The sequence below is a fragment of the Triturus cristatus genome, chromosome 6 (genome assembly GCF_964204655.1).
Source record: "Triturus cristatus chromosome 6, aTriCri1.1, whole genome shotgun sequence".
In the NCBI taxonomy this organism is placed as follows: Eukaryota; Metazoa; Chordata; class Amphibia; order Caudata; family Salamandridae; genus Triturus; species Triturus cristatus.
Window position 1 is genome coordinate 974,498,783 of NC_140589.1, and position 22,284 is coordinate 974,521,066.

A 22,284-nucleotide genomic window follows, 5' to 3' on the forward strand; every position below is an offset into this window, starting at 1 on the left:
TCCTGCATCTGTGTCGTTGTGTCCTACTATTTGTGTCTCGCTGTCTCTTTCTGTCTCAGTCTTGTTGTAATGGCTTCAATAGCATAGTTGGTTAAGGTTTTGTGGGTGTCAGTATCATGACAGCCTCATTGAGGTTGGGTGTTTGCAATCTTGGCAAATACTATTCGCCTGATTCACAAAGGGCCTCTGCCTGTGGCGTAGCAAGGGGAGGAGCCGGGAGGGACTGCCCTGGCAGCACGAGTTTTAGGGGTGGCACACCCCCGCTTTTTCCTGTGGGCGTGCAGGGCAGCCGTCGTGGAAATCACCAGCAACCCCAATACTTACATGTGGCCACCAGACAGCAAACACAGTGACCGCCACGGGAGACACTATTACTAACCACGCCACTGGCCTCAGCACTCATCGTGGAGGCCCAGCAGCTCTAGACATCATCACAGTGTGACAACAGAATACTTAGAAATGTATCCTGCAGCATTTTCTGTCTAGTTTGTGGCTGCTGATAGCTGTCTCTCTTTTGGGGGCTTACCTCAGAAAATTAATCATAAATCTGAACTTCTCGAAGTACTATTCTTAGGGGTCAGATTTACCATTTTCGCATATTCTCAAAAATCAACAGTAAAATGCTTAGCAAGCTGTGCAAGACACAGCTTTCTTGGTGTACTACTGATTAAGACTTGTGATATTTTTAAAGGCTGCTTGTGCATCGTGCGTATCCCCTGTCGCCATCATATCTCCTCTCATTTGAGGAAGCTCCATTGGCTTGCGGTTGCCAAGAGGGTTGGGTCTAAAGCACTGACATTTGCTTTCAGAGCCTTAATGGGCAGAAAACCAAAATATCTCAGGAATAGGATTAGCCTGTACCATCCAGAGAGAGCCCTGAGTTCTAACCACCTGCGTCTCCTCCGCATTCCAAGGTTTGCTAAGGTTGTTTTTTGTACAGACAGCTAAGCTTTGGAACTCCCTGCCCATTCATGTTTGTATGGCCGAGTCTGAACAGGGCTTTAGGAAGGATTTAAAAACGTGGTTCTTCAATCAAAGTTAGATAGTGTTGGCTGAGTCTATTCTTCAGCCTGCTTTGAGCACTGGGATGCCTCAGCCGAGGCAGCTGTGTGCTGTACAAATATCTTTGATTGATTGATTGTGTACAATTACACACCCTGGAAAAACATTAATTTCCTGTGAAAAAACCCTTTCCCTAAACTTCCACTAGGGGTGATCTATTCCCCTTCCCACCCTGGAAAGTGTGCTACTCCAGCCACTTCCTTGAGGAGAACTCCAAGTGTTTCCATGGTGGGAAACAATCAAGTGTTTGTGAATGGCAACAAACTCACAAGTTTGAGGGCTTTCACAAACTTACAAACAAACCAAAACTTAATCCGCCCACTCCCCACCACTTTGATGGGGTTAACTACTGAGTACGTACAACCACAGGGCGTGAATTAAGTAGCATTATACCCGTTAGACCTAGCAGGTATTCTTTTGTGGATAATTGTCAGGCTTACATGGACCCATTTACGAATGCAAATGTAGATATAAGGCCATAAATGGCTTTCTGAATCCAGCTCTAAAAGGTTGTATTAGTGACAATAGTTTTCTGTGGATGGGACTTGGAGGTAAAAAGCCTGCTATGTGATGTTCCTCGAGGTAACAATGTCCATATAGTGCTAAGGTGTGTGCTAGTAATTTGAAGAACCATACCGTCTGCACAGCTCACTAGGACACATGTTAGATAAGTACTTACATATACATAGGTTGCAGCTGTAAATGGGATGTCTTCTGCGGGCCTTGGTAGCCATAGGAATCAAATCCACCTATGAAGTCAACTGAAAGATAGCAAAATCATGAATTAAAATAGCATTTTTCAGACGAGTTAAAAACAGAAAGCCATATTTATTTTTATAACTCAAAATCGTTAATAGAGGATATAAATGTATGCAATTAAGATAATTTGATTTATGCTTAGCTTTTTCTTACTTAGAGAAACACAACATAAGTTTGTTGTGAACACACAGAGGACTATTTACAAAGGCATATAAAAGTATGTAAAAGAGTACTCCTCTAGTACTCTTTCAGGTACTCTTACATGCCTTTCAGAGTCAGCCCCAAAACATCTCAAATGGGAACATAATGGGAATACTCTGGTCATATTCATATACAGTTAGCACAAAAAGAAAGAAATGTGCCCTATTTGCACATTTAATTTTAGGGAGTCGGAAATTTCAGGACCAATTCACAAAGGCATGTACAACTTAGAAGAGTACTCCTGTAGGACCACTTCCCATACTCAGAAACACTTTTGTGAATCAGCGTCATGGATGAAAATGCATTCAAAGGAAGAATAACTCTTTGTCCTATGTTTAATGGAACTCTATGTGTGTCTTGTAGGTTTTGATACAGATTGTTAGTCCAACAAAAGAGTATGAAAACAGCATAGAACATTTTCCTTTGGTATTACTTAATCCCTATTTCTAGATCTTAGCTAAAATTGCTAGAAATAATAAGTTATTTACAATTTATTTAAGTACCTATTTTGTCAGCCTCACAATAATTATAAAGGGTCTTCAGCACCATCACCAAAGTCTAAGTATCACAGAGAATTAAAAATAGTAAAACATGCAGATGATTCTCGGGATTCATGATCAACTACCACTGAGTACCTGAGCCAATAGGAAATGTAATTAAAGTAACACTCTTAAAATGTGGACCAATGTGTCATATTTCAGTAGGCGCACAAGAAGGGTCTCCACTGTAAGGACCGAAACACCAGCCAATGTAGTTTGTCTTCCTCATGTGCTTTCTCAACTTCTTATCCCTCCTTTCTCCATGGGGTTAAAGGTATGACTAATCTTTGTCCTTCAATCATTGTCCTGTCAATATTTCAAATTAAAATATTATCAATGCCCGTATGAAAAGCAAGTGCTTCACTTAATATTTTGAGAAAATATTTAGGTGCTTGATCACTTTTGTATCAATTTTTTTCATGCACTTCTTTATAGGGTTAATTTTCAATAATTAGTCATTGGTCATGAGTGTAGGTAACGGCCAAGCCTGATCAGGCAATGCCACAAAGGTATCATTGTGTAATGGTGTAGATATTCCGGGATGGATTTGTCTCTTCCTTTGAGCATGCGCCTAACGCAGGATGCAAGATTTTAGGACACTCTAAAGTGCCTGTAATTGGATTATCCTGAGTCTTACTTCATATGTAGTAAATTAAATCCTGAGCAGACCTTTGAGAAGTTGGAAGAAAGTTGAAGTAATACCGAACTGTAGTCCCATTTTAGTCTAGCACAGATCTCAAGGTGGCCCCAGGTAGCTAGTAAATGAGGTGGTTTTTGATTGTTGATGCCAATTAAATTATAGTCCCGGCATGGGGGAAATGTACTGGTTTCCTATGTTGAGAAGGGTATCTAAGTGTTAAATTAAGTGACTAGTCAAAAAATGTTATGGCCCTAACTAAAACCTTAGAGAAAGTAGAAAATGGGAGCCATGAGGATGATGTTAGTAGTTAGTGGGATTAGGGTAGAATAAAAGACTCTAATACATATAAAGTCTTATACGAGCACAGTATTTGTTCACAATTTCAGGTGTCACAAGAGACTGAGGGGCAGATTTACAAGCCCCTTGCGCCTCTTTGCGCCGCCACTGCGTTACTTTTTGTGACGCAACGGCGGCGCAAACAATGCGCCCTATTTACAACGTGACGCATCTAGAGAGATGTGTCACGTTTTAAAGCCCTGCGTCACATTATACCTGCGTCAGGTATAATGTATGCAGGGGGGCATTCCCACGCAAGAATGCTTCGTAAAAGTGATGCAGTGAAATCTACAAGATTTCACTGCGTCACTTTTAGGACGCCACTGCGTCAAAACCTTACGCTTGCTTGAAGCAGGCGTAAGGAGTGATGCAGTGTAGTGGGAATAGGCCACAAAATGCATTGTTGGAGTTGCGTCGTGCTTGCGACACGACTCCAGCAATGCATGACTTTGGCCTCAACAGATGCGTCAGAATTTCTGACACATCTGTCAATCCTTCTGCCATGGTGCGCCGTATTGTAAATAAGGCGCATCCATGGTGGTGCAAGCATTTTTTAGGGTGACGCAAGGAAAGTGACGCATCTCTATAGATGTGTCACTTTCTTGTAAATCTGCCCCAAAATATGCAAAAATTCTGACTCTTTATTGGGAGCGTGGAGACCTAGCCCTGCCATGGACATGGTCGCAAGCTTGGAATATCCTTTTTTCGAAAATATTTTCTGAACAGGGAAGGGAGTTAGGGCACACCAGTGACAAAAATATCTAAAATGTCCATTGTTTGGACCAACTGATCATATTAAGCTGTCTTAGAGCAGCAGATGCTTAAAGTAAAGAGAAGGTGGAAAGGGAGCAGTTTTAGACCTTGTCCCATTGACATAATAGGACTGGCACGGGGTATTTTTTAGCTGCATTATGTAACACTATTGTGATATCAGGAACTGTGCCTTCTTCCATGACAATTGTGCTGATTTTCCCTATCTAAAAAAATGAGCACAGTAATTTCTCAATGTCTTCCTGATCCATGTTTTGTGAGGCAAAACCCTTTTATATAAGTTATCAGTAAAAATAATCATTTGATACTAATTTAGCTTTTAGACCTGATGTGATATTTGGAAAAGTATGAGGCCTCTTAAGCAGACTTACAACCTTCACTTTCTTATCCTCAAAGTGGGAAATTATCAGGAAATGCCATTTAACCTAGAATTTTGCACCAATTAGTCGGCATTGCTGATGAAACTGATAGTAGACGTTTATTTTATTTCTTACTGGTGATTATAGTAATCGAACACGCACAAGGAAACCAAATCAAAACACATGATAACAAGGCAATCTTTCTACTGTTTTCTTCACATAATTGTACACAACCAGCACAGCACAGTCCCATTAGTTCATTTCATGATATACCACCAATGGACCCCAAACCTTCTCAAATATCTGTGGGCAACCCCTTAGCCTTAACCACCATATGCTCTACATTCATACACCAGTCCAGGCCCATTTTTCATTGTGTCCTCTTTGCTTCCCCGCCATCTCATAATGTCCACAGGATCCTAAACCCCAGCGGGGATTCCTTCGCCATTTCCTGGAGCGCATCCCTGTACCCCCGGAGAGTGTGCTGGACTTTTCAATATTGAAATATTTAGGAGGCTGCCAAATCAAATTGTCTCTGCAACTCCTCAAAAGTCTGGAGGCCCGCGGGCCCAAAATGTACCAGATTCTCGATGGACCAATCATATGCAATCCAGTCTCCTATGATCCCCTTAGTCCTCTGAATCCCACAGTGAGTGCTGCAGCGTCAATCACCCCTCCCATCCTATTTTAGCCATGGATAACTTTCATGCGTTAACCACCTGGTCTGAAGGGAGGGGTCCCTAGTGGGATGGGCTCCATCATAGAGCCTCCGAATAGACCTACGAGGGGCCATGAAAACCCTGTCAGCATTACTAAAGTGTTCTTGTTGTGTGGCGAAGATGCAGTTCTTCAGCACCAGTAGTTGGGAGGCCTTGTAGTAAAGATGGAGATCCGGGAGTGCTAGCCCCCCTCAAAAGCTCCCCTGGTCAGTGTTTGCAGTGCAATCCATAGTATTCCCCCATTCCATAGGAACAAGTGGGTCATGCCATCCATCACACAAAAAAAAGGATTCTGGTACCTCATGGAGCGTGTTCTTGCACAGTCATCTTGTTGAGGGTCACCCTGCCCATCAATAAGACAGGATGAGAATCCGCTGTATACCCCTCCAATACCCTACCCAAATTGGCATTTTGGAACTCCTTCGGGTTCACCGTCACTTGGAATCCCAGGTATTGTAATCCATCTGTGGACCACCTCAGTGGGCACGGCCAGTCCACAGGCCAAGACCACGTGGTCAGAGGGAAGGCAACTGACACAGATCCCCAATTACCCCATATATGTTTTGGATTTCTAGGGCCCCAGGGTTGTAGGGGTCCACCAGGAAAAGCAGTATGTTATCTTCATGAAGGAAGATGATATCCTCCCAGCCTGGCTCCACCGCAGTCTCATCAGCTGAGCACCCACATGCACCTAGGACACCAATGGTTCCAGAGCAAGGACAAGCAACAATGGGGAGTGTGTGCACCCCTTTCTCATTCCCCTGCCCAAAGTAAACTGTCCGAAGGTGCAACCGTTAACCTGCACCTTTGCCTGTGGCCACGTGTGGAGAAGATGGATCCAGAACAAAAATTATGTGCTAAACCCCATCCCAGGCAATATGGCAAAAACGAAGTGCCATTTGACCAAATCAAAGGCCTTCTCGGTGTCCAGGGACACCAGAACTGCAGGCTCTCCCATTGTCTGCCGCCTAGCCAGGCATTCTAAGAGGCACTCAATACAAATGAGGGAGACAGGGCGCATATAGTTACAGCTAACAGACCCCAATAAATACAATGTAACACTGAAGGAGTATGCAGTTCTTGTAGGGTGGGGAAAGGAGAGAAGGAGGCTAGGATGGTCAACAACCTTACTCAGTAGTGGAGTGTGGGTGTCTCTCAATTTGGGAAATGGGTCCCTCACACACACATTTGGGTGTCATGCTTCATCATCGGGCTTGCTCCTCATCAGGCCGGCACTGCAATACCTGACGGGCACCCTATGAGGGGCTCTTTGTCAGAGATCTTATTCCCAAGCCGTATAGGTGAGGTGATGCGAGGCGAAATAAAATGAGGCGAGGTGGTGTTCCAAAATAAATTTTAATCTGCAAGCCCCCTCGTCTCAATTAAAACCAGAATAGTGATACGGCTGATTATAATGGTCTATATGTGTGTAGTACCTCATCCAGCAGAGTTTTTATGGAGGCTTCATGGTCTGGGAATTTTCCCCTCCACCGTAGTGAACCTCTGATTGAGTTTCACCATGTTTTTGTGAATGAGGGTGACATCATTCGTGACTGCATAGATTTATGTCTTGAGCACCGATCGGGACCTTGTGATGGCCTGTAGAAGTTCTTTGAGAGTGGGGCCGCCTTCTTCCCCTTTTGATATGGATCTGGATGGGGCTCACTGGTTACTTTAAAGGCATATTTGTCCAGCCTGTTGGAAGCCACCGTCTTACAACCCTTGTCACACACTATGGTGTACCCCAGGTGTGATCCTCCCACACTGGCATTGCTGTTGCATCCTCCTTGAGTATCTGAAATTTCACTTGGGTATCTCCAGGCTCACCCCACCCAGAAGGCTTTCACATGTTCCATTGACAGTGGTGGCTACTGTCCATTCTGTCCAGGAGGGCTGGCCCTCCGCTGGGGCTTGTGTGTGCTCCTTTCTCTCTAGGGAAAGTCACCAGGCTCCTTGTTGTGTCCACAGAGTGGAGGGTGCAGGATCTGCTTACTGTTCTCACCCTCCATGTGGCCTCTCCACTGCAGGGCACACTTCTTCCTAGTCTCTCAGGGTCAGGAAGCAGGGGGGAGTCACCTCTGACCCAATACAGGCCTTAAATGTAGGGCCCAACCTCCAGACTTGTCCTAGTTTACATGCCCTGAATCTTCCACGTGCAGGCTAGTCACTTGCTGCCTTCCCATGGCCACCTCCTCTCCTTCTGACTCAAGTGTTCTGGCTGCAGGGCTTCTTGTCTCTGGACTCTCTCAGGGCAAACGCAGTGGATGTTCAGCCCCTCCTCACAAGGAGAACCCCGATCCTGCCACTGGGTCTATCGTGTCCAGTGGACACCATTTTGGCCATGTCACCACTTGCTGCTCTGAATTTGGCACTTGGTGGGCTGTCTGTTCCCGTGGCCACCAGTCCTGCGCCGGCACTATCTGCAGCGGCCTCATGTGCCCATATGTCTTTTCTGCCTTCCTGGGGCCAGGATTTTACCAAGGCCGGCCTTCACTGACAGGAGCTCATCCTCTGTGGAGTATGTTCCCTCAGTGCCGAAACAACACCCCCCTACTGATAGCAGAGTTGAACTTGGTGGGGGCTATCTGAGATTCGAAAGCCTGAAATTTAGTATAGGAAAAATTTACTCCTTAGGGCAATCATGTGGCCAGACATACCTTTTTATTTCTTTATATTTTAAAGGATGTTGATATTCTTGAAGGAGGACACCGAGAATGTTCCAAAATTTGACAGAGTAAAGGATGAATAACAAAAGCATTGAATCAAAAATATTGTGTGACATAGTTATCATGTAAAAAATATCATTACAACAAAAATATTGAGAAACAGGATATTGAAGGTAAGAATACTGTTTTTAATGAACATAATATTTCTTGTCAAAATATTGTTGGATATAATGTTGATTACTTTCATAAATGTATATTGAATATCATGTTGTAATTAGTTTAATATATATTTGTTATTATAAAAACTTTAGGTGTTAGTATTATGAACAAAATTATTTTATTACTTTTAGCATATTCTGTATTTTTGTATGCGCTATTACATATGTTTACATTTAATAAGTAATTTATCATTTAGTAGCAGGTTGTTGAATTTGTAAGGCAATAGAGCAAGAAGATCATTAAATTGTGCACCTTTTACTTTTATTGGGCGCACTTTATTTTTTGATAGTTTAATTGCTAATTTTAGTAGTGGTTTATTTGGTTTATAGGAGAGTAGGATGGTAAGTTATTAAAATGTCGTTTTTTTAAAGTTATTTTTCATGTTAGATACATATTGTAATTCTAATTAATTATGTGATTTAAATAGCTGATAAATTTATATGTAGAATATGTATTGTATTTATTAATTGCTCATTCAGAAGTTTATTTAAGTATAAACCTTGTAAAATATCTTTGTTTTATTTTATTGGTTTTAATTTTATTTAATTTAATTAGTATTTCAATGTCATTTTGGTGTATTTTTACTTTTGGTTTAATTATATTTTGGGGTTTGTGTTTCCCTTGGTATTAGGGAGGGAAGTATATTAATTTTAAATGTAGTTATTTGGTTTTTTAGCTGTTAAAATATTTTTGTATTATTAATTTTATTCATTTATATAGTATATATTTTTATATTGAATATAGTATAATATTTTTATGTTGTTAGGTATTTAACTGTTTGTTTTTTAATGATTAGGAGTTGGAGCGGTATATGCAATCCTTCCTAAGTGCAACACTTTCCATGTTTTTGTTTACGTTGGAGGGGAATAGCAAATTTAGCCCTTCAAAAGTATAGCATTTTCCATACTTTTGTTTCGATTGGATTTGGAATAGTATATCTAACAACTTTAAAGTTCAACACTTTTCCTACTATTTCTTAGGCTGGAGTGGCAATAGTAAATCTAACCCTTCCAAAATCTAACACTCACTTTGCTTTTGCTTACGTTGGAGTAGGAAGAGTAAACCTAACCCCCAATGTCCAATACTCTCTTTGATTTTGCTTACGTTGGAGTGGGAAGAGTAAACTTAACACCCCCAAAGTCCAACACTTGCCCTGCTGTTGATTTGAGTGGAGTGGGAATAGTAAATGTAACCCTTCCAAACCCAACATTAACATTTTCCTGGAGATTGAAAAGTATCTGAATATCATTTACGAACGAATATTTATATTAAATGTATGTAGCAGACAAGCCAAAGGATGAACTTAGAAATTGATTAGCAATGGGAAGACAGCCAACCTCTGTGGGAAACCCCATGGAACCAATTTTTGAGCATAGACGTACTAGTCTAGTTGCATTGCCAGGGTGTGATCAGACGAAAAAGGCAATTATTGCTGCAGCAATGTACAACCATGTTGGAAGTCCATTGTTTTTACATCATCCACATCATTGGCATTATTAATGTTATTCACAAAATTAACACTGAGGACCCACAGAAAATCTCCTTTCAGAAAAGGACATCAAGTCCACATTCTTCATAGCAGCCTGGTTGCAAAATGTTAACTGACTGACTTGTGTATTGGTATTGATGGACAAAATGGCCTGTGGCTGACTACTGTTCAGCTCAATCATTTGTGGCTGGCTACTGTCTGAATTTTTGGCTTTTCGTTTGCCCCTCAGAGCCTGATTGCCTTGTATAGCTGGCTAATTCCAAACTGAATGAACTGATGATTCCCCCAGTATACCTATATATCTTCTCTTGACATCATCAACGGAGCCGCCCTTATTGAGTCTAAATTTCATGGCTCTTCCTTGCATCACTGAGCACTGTGGTGCTTACCAATAGGGCCTGAGTGTCATCTCCAGTGTGTGATATGCAATGATTGCAAGTGGGCTTACCTGGGTGTATTCAATTGCGGCCATTAAGTTGTGGTACTGAGTCATTTTTCTTTAATCATCTGCGTTCCCCATGCATTCCTCTACACCATTTAATGCAATCACAGAAGCGAAATTTGTTTTATATACTCTGCATATTCTCAGTTTCCATGGTCAAGCTAAGCATTCAGGAGTAGATCTCATACTTGGTTGAGGCAAAGGCAGTCCTGTTGTCTCACAATAGTGAAGAGTGGACCTTTCAGATAAATCTAGTAGCAGCTGAAGATATCTGCTCTCTCGGTAGCAGTGCTGCCATGTTAATTTTTCTGCAATAGTGTTCTACATGTTTGTCCTTGTCCACACAGAGGTAATGGCCACTAAATAATCAAAAATGATTTGATACTTTCACACCTCATTTGCTTGTATGTTTAGTTTGGCCTCCATAAATGGCCTTACAGGGACATGTGTATAATCCATGCTCCAGTTTAAATAAAGTATATCCTATTTGTTTGTACTCATAGTATAAACGCTCTCTTCTTACTTTTGGAATAATGTAAATAACTCAGATTCCCAATGGAGAAGACTTCCTCATACATTGTGTAGCAAATCCATCAGGCCAATGTGTATCCCCCTGTCTGGATCTCCAATCATTTTCTCTATGCCTGTATACAGACTGGTGCTCCGGGATGTTAATTTTGTTATTTGAGTGCTTTACAAAAAATAAAAATAAAACAAAATAAACAAAAACTAAATAGGTCTCAGCCCTGCGTGCTCTGTCAAAATGGCTTGCCTTGGTCCTCCTGCTGCTAACTTCTGTACTGAGAGGATGGCCTTAATGTATTTGAAGGGCTCAAGCTGGCAATTTGAAATGTTATAATATTACTAACCCCATGCAAACTAACAGTAAGCTCGTAGATCACTGTGTTTTTGATTTATTTGGGTTGTTTAAGAAATTAAGTAGCAGCATGTTTACCTCACAATTCACAATAAATGTTAAACTTTGTAGAGAGCTTCAATGATTCCTGACATCCTTACTGCATGACCTATGTGTCATTAGGATAAAATCAAATGAATTCCTAATATAGAGCTCATAGTTTGGTAGAAGTGATTGCTCTCAAATCTTTATTCTAGAGCTAATTATGCCTAGATCAAATTTGAAAGCAACCTACTATAGTTTGTGATGGATAATGTATGTTTTGGCCGCTTCAGGAAATGAAGGAGCTATTTGTCATTGTATCTATCTAAGCCATCTGCGATTCATGAGCTTCAACATGGGCTCGTTGACACACATTAAATATCCGGGAGATGAGTTTGGTGCTGACGTGCACTTGGTACCAAGATTTCATTAATAAAAACTGGTCTCAGACTGTGCACTGACTTTTTGCAAATCAAAACAGATGTTGCAAGCCAACCTAAGTACTAACAGGTCAGGTCACAAAATCACCATTCGGAGTGGGTCGCAGTCCAACCTACCTTGCAAATTGAAACTAACTACTATTGGATTTCATCCCAGGGATGGTAGCCAGCTGTGGTCATGTCTGTGACTGCATTTAAATATTTAAAAAACCTGTATTTGTAAAGCGCAAACTAATCACCCATTAGGGTCTCAAGCAGTTGGGGGCCTACAGGAAGATTTAGTGAGCTATTCCCTAGAGTAACATGATGCTGAGCTCATCTGCCTCTGGCGCTAGGGATCGAAGAGTGAGCCCTGCGCTCCGGAGTCAGCCGCTGTGGCCTCTGTGCCACACCTCTCAAATGTGGTATGTTTTTTTTTAAATGCAGGCCATTTTCATTCAAAGAAACTGGTTTAAGAAAAATGTAAATCATTTTTACACAAGTTTGCTTAAGAGTTGACATTAGTCTCCTGGACCACTGCCCACTCTCATACAAATATTTCTTTGTGAATGGGTTACCTCCTCTTCGGAGTCGGTAACCTGTCAATGATCTGCAACCAAAATTTCGATTGCAAACCATTTATTCATAGAATTGTGAACTGTAATTTGGAAGGGACACCTTAAACGTGCCTTTTCAAATTTCCAATTCATAATGCATTTCAGAACCAATTTGAAGTCGATGTTGCGATTGTTAACCAGTTACTGAATCGCAAAATGGGTGAAGCCATTTATAGGTCTTGAACCCTATGATTTAGCAAATCGCTTGGTTTGCACCTAAGTGACTTCACACATCTATCCTTTAGTTCTTTTAAATAATGATCTACTACTTCCTATTTGCATAGGCTCCACAGATGAGGAACTGGAAATGGGGCTCTCGGCTTTACAAGGTACAGGCACCTTAGAAGTTGAGGTCAAAGGTTGTAACTGAAACAATTTTCTTTCTTTCTTTCTTTCTTTCTTTCTTTCTTTCTTTCTTTCTTTCTTTCTTTCTTTCTTACTCAATTGCATCATTTAAAGATGTAGGGTGAGGCACATTGATTACCTCATCTTTTAGTTCTTCCTGAGTCCCTCATGGAATAGAGTCAATAGGGTTCTCCCTACCCAAGGTTTATCTGCACCCAAATGCTTAAACTGTGTTACATAGGGCAAAATATTATGAGAACCCTGTTGAATCTCACACAGGGATTCCTCTGCAAACTCTCCAAATCCAGCATCTCAAACATTTGCCAGAAAGCCAATAGAAAAGTAGAATAATCATTTAGACTAGGGTCAGCATCCATGACAAAAGGTGGAGCTCACACCACGGTGGCTCCAGATAGACAACCAATAAGATATCCCACCTTAATACTGTGAAATGGGCAATTAAAGAATCCAAACACTCCTTGAGTTTAATAGGATACCCATCATAACGTTGGTCACCAGCAGGAACTGGCGGTAACTCAGTGGGCACCCAGGCTAACACAGCTTGATGCAAGATCATATTTTCATTTCTAAGATAATCAATTCAACAGCCTGCTGTTGTATGGTATCCTGTAAGGCCTGCATGGAATCCATTCCTGAAAAGAAATGTTAGTGTTGCAATCTTTCATAGACTGGGTTCTCAAACAGTTGTTTTGGCCTGTAAGTTCTTGTCTTAAAGAAAGGACTATCTCTGCTGAAGGCCACCTTGCCAGCCAGTGAAGAAAACACAGAGCTTGAATGTGCTCTCTAAGGAAACCGCTAGGAGGAAAAAAGCCAGTGCCATAAATCCTTCAGAAGTTTGCAAACAGCAATAGCTCAGATAAATTACAGGGCAGGAACACAAGAAGACAATGATCAGGTCAAAATCCCGGAGCACTGTGACACACAGCACAAAGGCCCTTGCTGGGATTATCCTCCATCTTAGTTGGGGAGAATCAAATGTGATGGCAACAATAACCGATTGGGTTAATGACTAGGAGATCTCACCCAACCATGGCGCCATCATTTCCTGTCACTTGACTGTCCCCAATGCCCAAACTACCATGGGGACTCCCTGAGACCCTCACCACCTTGGATGGATGCTGCAGGTAAGTTACCTTTCGAGCACATACCTCAGGAGCATCCCCAATACAACATGAAGAAAGGCCTCTCATCAGCAGGTGTGTCCCACTCGAGCACCTGCAACCGAAAAGAGGACGTGGCCCGCGGAGCATCCAACATTCAGTAGGTTGCCAGAGTGGGTCAAAAGGTGTGATTTCAAATGACATCCTAAGACCCCTTTATTAGACATAGAGGACCCCAACATCTAACATTTAATTGATCACCCTATGTTACATGTTGATATGTGATGTGTAATTCAAAAAACACAAAGGTGCAATTGTTCAAGCTGGATAGATGTTTGCCTGTAAGGTATTTTCTTTTAATTGTATATCCCTCCTCCTCACAGTATCAGCCTGGCAAGCTGAATGCAGTAAATGGAAAATGGTTGAGATGTGCATGAGCTCAGGCTTGCCAAGCATATCATGATCATAGTGTTCAACATTTGTATGAAAACCGTTCATAGTTCATAGTTGAGGATCATGTGTATGTATCTTATATATATATCTATATATTCACAGAAAAAAACCATAGGTTTAAGGCACATTATAGTTAGGAATTAGCATTTAAAAAACCTCAGAAATTCACTGAAAAACCATAGGTTTCAGGGGTGTTATAGTTAGCTGGACTTTTCACTTGTACAAAACCATTGAAATCCCCCCGTTATAGTTAGTTCAGCTAACTATAACTCGCGCGCCCGCAATGCACTGCTGATGACGTCACATATTACATCACTCATGACATGGTCAGTGACATCACTCATGACATCACTGATGACATCTCAAATGACATCACTGATGACATCATCCAGTGAATGTGTGTTTTTCTGAAAATTAAATATGTTTTATATATGTATATCTCAAGGTCGATGGAAGAATAAATGGGTGTATAAGTGTCTAAATGGATGATTTGTTTTTGAAAAATTGATTGTGTAACTGACTGATTAAGTGTATCATAGTGGGGGGGCGTGGCTAACCGAGCAGCGAGATGGCCGCTCTTTGAGTGAGCTCCGCCGGCTGCACATGAATTAATCCTTTAATATCCTACACAGCGCTACCGAGGGGCCCGGCTTCCGTGGGTAACTGATGCGGCAGTCCGGAGGCACGATCAACTGAATCCTTGCCGCTCGCGGGTGGCTGCGCGCCGAGACCTGGCGGCCGCGGGTGACGCCGGCCCGCATACCAAAGCCCGCCTGCTGCTGAGGAGCCCGAGGCGGCTGTGACACCTGGCCGAGCCTCGGGGATTACTGGGCCTACGGAGATCGGTGGAGGGGAGACCACTCTGGCGCTCTTGGCGCGGGGCTGGAAGCTGCCGGCGGCCACTACGCGGAGACCATTGTGACCGGAGGCAGGGAGCAGAGAGGCCATTGGACAGAGGTAACAGCTCGGGGGAAGGTCGGGGCTTGGGCTGAAGCGAGACGCCGCCATTTTGCGGTGCGGCCGGGTCGATAGAGGAGAAGCTGCGGACCCGTGGCGCACTGCAGCCCACACTGCGAGAGCCCCCTGCTTGGCGTGCCCCTGAACCCCTGCAGATCGCCGTTTGGTGTACAGGTGTCGATCTTGCCCTGATACCAGGAGCTCCGCTCCCGGGCACAGCAACGTATTAACAACCCCAGCCCGATCCTGCCGGAGCCCTTCCCGTGCTTTGTCCTCCAGCCGGAGCTCGTGGGGGGAACTTGGTAGGGTCACAGAAGGACACTGGGCAGCCCACCGTGGATTGGGGCTGCTGACCCCCAGTTCCCTCCTGCGACGACTCGCACTGCGCCTGTCGGCCCTAAAAGCCTACGCGGTGCGCCGGGGAGTGCTTCCCACCACAGCCTGCACCCCGTGCTCCACGCGTGTCGGAGATGGGGGGCACGAAGGATGCAAACTGACTTTTGACCATAAGCAGAAGGCCAAGCAACATACAGCGGAAACAGGAGCCGCGTCGTCTCCTCCCAAAAGCCCTGCAGCTGAGATTGATTTTGGCGCTTTAATGATGGAGGTTAGATCTAGCCTGAAGAGTATCGACGCGAAGTTGGATGCTATGGCCACACAGCTAGAGGCGGTCAAGTCCAAAGTGGAGGTACACGAAACGAGGCTAGACTGCCTAGAAAACAGGCATACCGAATGTGCCGAGTTTCAGCAGCAGGCGAAAACTCACATCACCAATATTGAGCGCGAACTGGAGTCCATGCGGGCCAAGGCGGACGATCTAGAAGCGCGCTCCCGGAGGTCCAACGTCAGAATCACGGGCATTCCGGAGACGGACAACACCGGAAAGATGGAGGTCTTTGTGACTGATCTACTACACGAGCTGTTTGACCCGGACCTGTCCCAGGTATTCACGGTGGAGAGGGCGCACAGGACACTGGGCAAGAGACCGCCACCAGGCGCCACCCCACGCCCTATATTGGCCAAGCTGCTCAATTTTCAGGACAGGGACCGCATCCTGCAGATGGCCCGTGAAAAAGGCAAGATCATCCATAAAGGGAATCATATCTCATTTTACCCTGATTTCACCCCCCTCGTCCAGGCTGCCAGAAAGGAGTTCATACCTGCGAAGAAACTCTTGATGCAGGCCGGAGTCCAGTACTCCTTGTTATACCCAGCCAAATTGAAAGTCTTCCATGAACAAACTGCCCACTTCTTCACCGACGCTAAGTCAGCCTTGAAGTTTGCTAAACATATCAGTGGCCCTGGCGCCAGACGCAAATCGCCGAGGTTGGAGGAGGAAGCGGCCCGCACAAGCGACAATGATTGAGGGACTGAGAGTAATGGGGTCTGTGTTGCCCCTTTCAACTAAAGCTGACATTTGCTGGCTTGTTTGGTTCCCTCGAGAGGTGAAATGGAGGGCACTACTGGAACTGCTGGAGCTGACCTATTCATGTTGGGAGGGTTTTGGTTGTTGACTGTGTCACGGGTCCGAGGCGTACTGGACGGCAAACAACTAAAGCACTGTTTGTTCCATGCTGCTGGGCACCTCTCGGGTGTCGCGTATAACCTTCAGTGTGCAGCCACCCTGTATATTCAGGGGTGTCAGCTAGGAGCACCTCGCCCCATGGGGAATCTCCCGTTGTTTTTGTTCTTGGTTGACTCAAGTGCGATTCAGAGCACGTATGGGATTCTAGCGCAACCTGATTGGGGGGTTGGCGTGGGTGGGGGTTGGGGGGGGATGTTGTATGTTTGGTTACCGGTGCTGGTGGAGCGAGTTGCAATCTATCTTCTCATGACTGTGCTGCGCGGGGGTGTGAGGCGGCCTGGGCCTGTCGGTGTGGGGGGGGGAGCGGGGTGGCGGCCTGGTCGCCCTGGATGTGCTATAGCCATGGGGGGAGTTAAACTGTGGACTTGGAACATTCGTGGCCTTGGGGACTATAAAAAAGCCAGATTGATGCATAACATGTTGACCAGACACAATGTTGACATTTGCTTGCTGCAGGAATCTCACATCAACTCGACCCCATCGCCCAGGCTGAAACACCACAGGTGGTCGCATGTATATTCAGCTATCTACTCTAACTATGCCAGGGGGGTGGCTGTCCTCCTACGGAAAGGGTTGGATTGGAGGGAGCATCATTGTGTACTGGATAAGGAGGGTCGTTATGTACTGGTGCATGGCTCGTTGCAGGGTAGGCCGCTGGTTCTGGCCGCTATATATGGTCCAAATGTAGACGACCCTGATTTTTTTCGCAATGTTTGGGCGCAAATTGTGTTGCTCGATTGTAACTTGATAGTGGTGGGGGGGGATTTCAATGTAGTGCTGGACGATGATTGGGACAGAAGGGGTGCTAGTAGACCTACGCATGCGAAGGCGAGACAGGCGTTGCTAGATGTGATGGAGGAGGGGAGGCTGACTGATGTGTGGAGACTTCGTCACCCTGGGGAGAGAATGGGGACCTGTATTACGTGTCATCACGACGCTTGGTCCCGCCTAGACTTTTGGCTGCTGTCTCCTGAGGTGGCTACATGGGTGGGGGAGGTGGACATTCAGGCCAGGTCGCTCTCGGACCACGCCCCCTGCATGCTAGAGCTGCGGATGCCCAACGTGGCCCCTAGGGCGTTTTCGTGGCGGCTGCCGCCCCACGCCCTTACGGATCAGGTGTTTACGGAAGAAATCAGAGATGACATTGTCAAGTACTTTGCCGAAAACGAGGGTTCGGCCTCTTCTGAGGCCGTGGTGTGGGACGCTTTTAAGGCGGTGATACGGGGCCAGTGCATAGCTCGGCAGGCAGGGGTGCTACATACCATACGTCGGACACTGGCTAAGCTAGAGCAAGAACTCAAGGAACTGGACTTGGCCTTCTGCCGAGACCCGACGTTGGCTATTGCAGGTAGTATTAAAGCAAAACTGTTGGACTTCAACGAGGAGGCACAGAGGGAGGTGAAGTTCTTAGGGAAACAGGCCGAAGCCCGCAGATATGGGGAAGGTGATAGACCGAGCAGGACATTAGCTAGACTGATCGCTCCCCAGGCTCAGGCGCATTACATACACACTATCAGGAATAGTGAGGGGACGCAGGTCACGGGCCAAGAGGCGGTGCTGAAGGCCTTTGCCGATTTTTATGCTTCCCTTTACACGTCCAAGCACTCTGCTGCTCCGCCTCCCCTGGACGGTTTTCTTGATTCTATCGCCCTTGTCTGGTTCAATGACAACCATAGACAATACATGGACCTGCCTGTCTCGGCCCAAGACATAGCTCAGGTTATCAAGAGCATGCCCGCTAATAAAGCTCCCGGCCCAGATGGCCTAACCACAATGTTTTACAAGACATACGCTGAAGAACTGGCCCCGAAACTGCACTCTGTATTCGTGGAGGCGCTAGAGCTGGGTGCCCTCCCAGACTCCATGCGCGAGGCACTCATTGTCACCCTATTAAAACCCGACAAAGACGAATTATACTTGGACTCCTATCGTCCCCTTTCTCTCATAAATGTGGACGCCAAAATTTTCGCCAAGGTCATTGCAGACAAATTGCAGCCGCTGCTGCCGATCATCGCTCTCCCGGACCAGTCAGGCTTCATTCCTGGCCGTGCCACCTCGCACAACCTCAGAACACTTTTCTCCATCCTACATTATCTCCACCCCTCTGTCCAGGCCGCAGTCGTGTTTTTGGACGCGACTAAGGCCTTCGATTCGTTGGAGTGGCCGTACTTGTTTCGTGTCTTGAGCAGGATGGGCTTCAGTCGTAACTTTATTACTCTCATCCAATTGCTATATGACAGACCTCGAGCTCGAGTGCGAGTAAATGGCCTGGTGTCCGAGCCCTTTCCCATCTCCAGGGGGACTAGACAGGGGTGCCCACTGTCGCCCCTCCTCTTTACTATTGCGATGGAGCCACTGGCGGCCAGAATACGCCAACACCACACGGCGAGAGGGATAAGCTTCAGCTCTCGAAGTCTGCTGATCTCTCTTTATGCGGACAACGTCACTCTGTATGTCTCCAGCCCCGCAGAGAATTTGAATCCACTGCTCCGAGAATTTGTACGTTTCGAGGGTCTGGCGGGCGTGTCTATAAATTGGTCCAAGTCCGTTGCGTTCCCTCTAACTAGCGAGACAGCTCAACCTCCTTCGGACTACCCCCTACGTTGGGAGACCGACGCGGTCAAATACTTAGGTATTTGGATTAGTCGGGACACGCAGGAACTATGGTCACTTAACTTCGGCAGAGCGGTCGACTGGCTGGAGCGGAGGGTGGAGGTCTGGAACAAACTTCCCCTGTCCCTGGTTGCGAGGGTTGCACTGGCGAAAATGGTAGTTCTCCCGAAATTCCTATATCTGTTCGTTAATCTTCCGTTACCCATGACTGCATGCTTCCATGCACGAGTCCGCTCCTTACTTGTATCTCTGGTGTGGGCTGGGCGGCAGGCAAGGACCTCTTGGGCTTTGCTCACACTCCCGCTGCGACAGGGGGGCCTCGGGGCGCCTGACCTCAAGCTCTACTCGCTGTGCGCTCAGGCTCAATTTTTGCACTTCTGGGTATTCCCCACCCCCTACCAGCCGCATGTAGCGGTGGAATTGGCCGCGGTTGCCCCGCTGCCACTTCGGGTGGCGTTGTATGGCAGGGTTTCCCGCCCCTCGAAGGAGGTGGACACCGTTGAAATGATCCGCTGGTCATGGAAGGAGTTGCGCCGGAGGGCGGGCCTTCCCTTGCTCTATGCGCCGGCCATTCCGCTGCGAAGCAACCCGATGCTGCCCTGCCTTTGCGCTAGGGGAGATACCATCACGCTCCAGGGGAAACGGGTGGCCACTTTCGCAGACATCTACCCTGATGGGACGTTTGGAGCGTTGGGTGTCCGTGAGGACGGTCAGCCTACCTCGTTCTCGGACGCGCTTCTGTATCACTCCCTCCGGGAGTCCTGCAAGAAGATGTGGCCTCAATTCCCTGAGGCACCTCCACAACTGGATGCCCTGCAGAACTTGCTGTCACGACCCTCCCCCGCGAAACTGGTATCCAGACTGTACAACTGCATGCAGGAGCAGGCCCCGCTCACTGTGCCTGTGGCCAAACAGGCTTGGACCGCAGACCTGGACGGTGCCCTGTCAGATGACATGTGGGAATACTGCTGTAAGCAGCTCACGGCGCTGTCACCGAACTATAGGCTACGACTGGTCCACTTCAAATTCTTGCACCGGTACTATCGCACACCAGTGCTGCTACACCGCATGGGAATCCGCACTGATGCTTCATGCTGGAAGTGTGGTGGAGCTGACGCGTCCTTTCTCCATGTGGCGTGGAGCTGCCCAAAGTTAGATGAGTACTGGTCGAGCATCTTTGAGGCCATCAATCACATTTTACACAGGTCAGATGAACCCACTCCGCTTTTGGGGCTCCTGGGATACGTTAAAGACACCGAACCCGTTGACAGGAAACTGCACGCGATGCTGCTGCTTTACGCTAAACGCCAGGTGGCGATACACTGGGGCCGTGGAGCCTTGCCCACGTTCGCCGCATGGGTTCGAGACGTTACATATGGTCAGACACAACTCACGAACTACTGGGAGACGATGCCCACCGCGTCTAGGCCCAATGACATCTGGGAACCATTCCTGCAGTGGACTAGAGAGCAGGCGGGTTCGGATGCCTCTGTGGACTCCCCTGGGACGGGTGTTTCGGATGACATGGGGTGAACCTTTGAGCCCTGTGTGCATTGTGTTGGGATGGATGGATACATGCTTGGTTGATGTGTTTGAGGGCTGTGGAATGTGTTGCTCTTGCCGGATCCCATGCCTGCTGCATCCTATCGGGTGGACGTATTGCCCCCCTTCCCGTCCAGGCGCCCTGCTGTTTTGTCCTGCCGCGTTCTCTCCCCCCCCTCTCCCGCCCCCGCCCCATGGCCGCTGCCTTGCGTTCCTCCTGCAGCCACCAACACTGCTTGTAGTCGTCCCTCTATGACGGACGGGTCCTTGTACGTGAGCCCCTGCGTATGCGAGATGAGATGTCTGTTGGATCTTTTTTTTCTTTTTGTTATAGCTCTGCACCGAAGTTTGCTGTTTCCCTCCGATTGTTGCGGGGGGGTTGGGTGTAAAGGTGGTAGTGGACGATTTACCTATACAGTATCTCTTTCATGTGCTGCGGTCCTAGTACTTGCCGGAGTGTCTGGATGAGACCGTGAGCCTAGGATTCGTTTCCAGTTCACGAAACCCAAAAAATGTAACACCAATCCACTCTGCACTGGTTACACCTTGGTACTCCTCACCAGGGTTGAGGGTGTGTATCGCCATGAATGTTAGGATATTACATTGTTTACGTCTCCTACTCTGGTACACCTTAATTGTAAACACTTGTTGATATTGCGGCCTGCCTCCGGGTTGTTGGCGTGACGCAGTGTGACCATTCTTTTGCACAATAAAGGTCTTTAAAAAAAAAAAAAAAAAAAAAAAGTGTATCATAGTGAATACATGGCTTAGTGAGTAATGTTTAAATATGTAAATATCTGTATCAGTCTCTCACTTTGTGTATAAGTGGCTGCATGGGTTGGTGAGTAGCTACATGGGTGTCTATATAGGTTATTAGTTGGTTTTTTGAGTATCAGTCTGAGTGTCTGCATGGTTCGGTGGGGGGTATTACGTAGTGCATAGGTGCATGAATGAGTGACTCACTCTTTGTATGTGTTGAAGACAGCATGTGTGCAGGACTGTATGGGTGGATGAGTGTGTGTAGGGTGTGTTAGTGAGTGAATGACTGTCTCAATAGTGTCTTTATGAGTAACTACATATGTTTTAAACTAGTATATGTGACTATTGGTGTATATAAGTGAGTATATGTGAGAGTGAGAGATTGAAAGAGTTCATGTATGAATAAGTATGTGTTTCTATAAGTGATTGTTTAAAAGACTAAGTATGTGTAAGTTTCCGTAGAAGTAAGTGTGGTGGTGTGTGTATAACTGTATATGCAAGTAAATGTATGTTTGATTCTTTATTAGCATGAGTGACTATGTGTGTGAGTAACTCTATGGATGAGTGGCATTGTGTAACAGGATGTATAGGTGTATGAGTACATATGATGAGTGAGTACATGTATGAGTGATTGTATAGGACTGTTGGTGAATGAGTGGATGTGTATGTGGATCTTAGAATTACTGAAGAGGTTGTTTTAATTGGTATTGGTATGTCCATTGTTTTGAAAATGTTAGTCTCTATTTTTGAATGTGTGTATCAAAGGTTATATT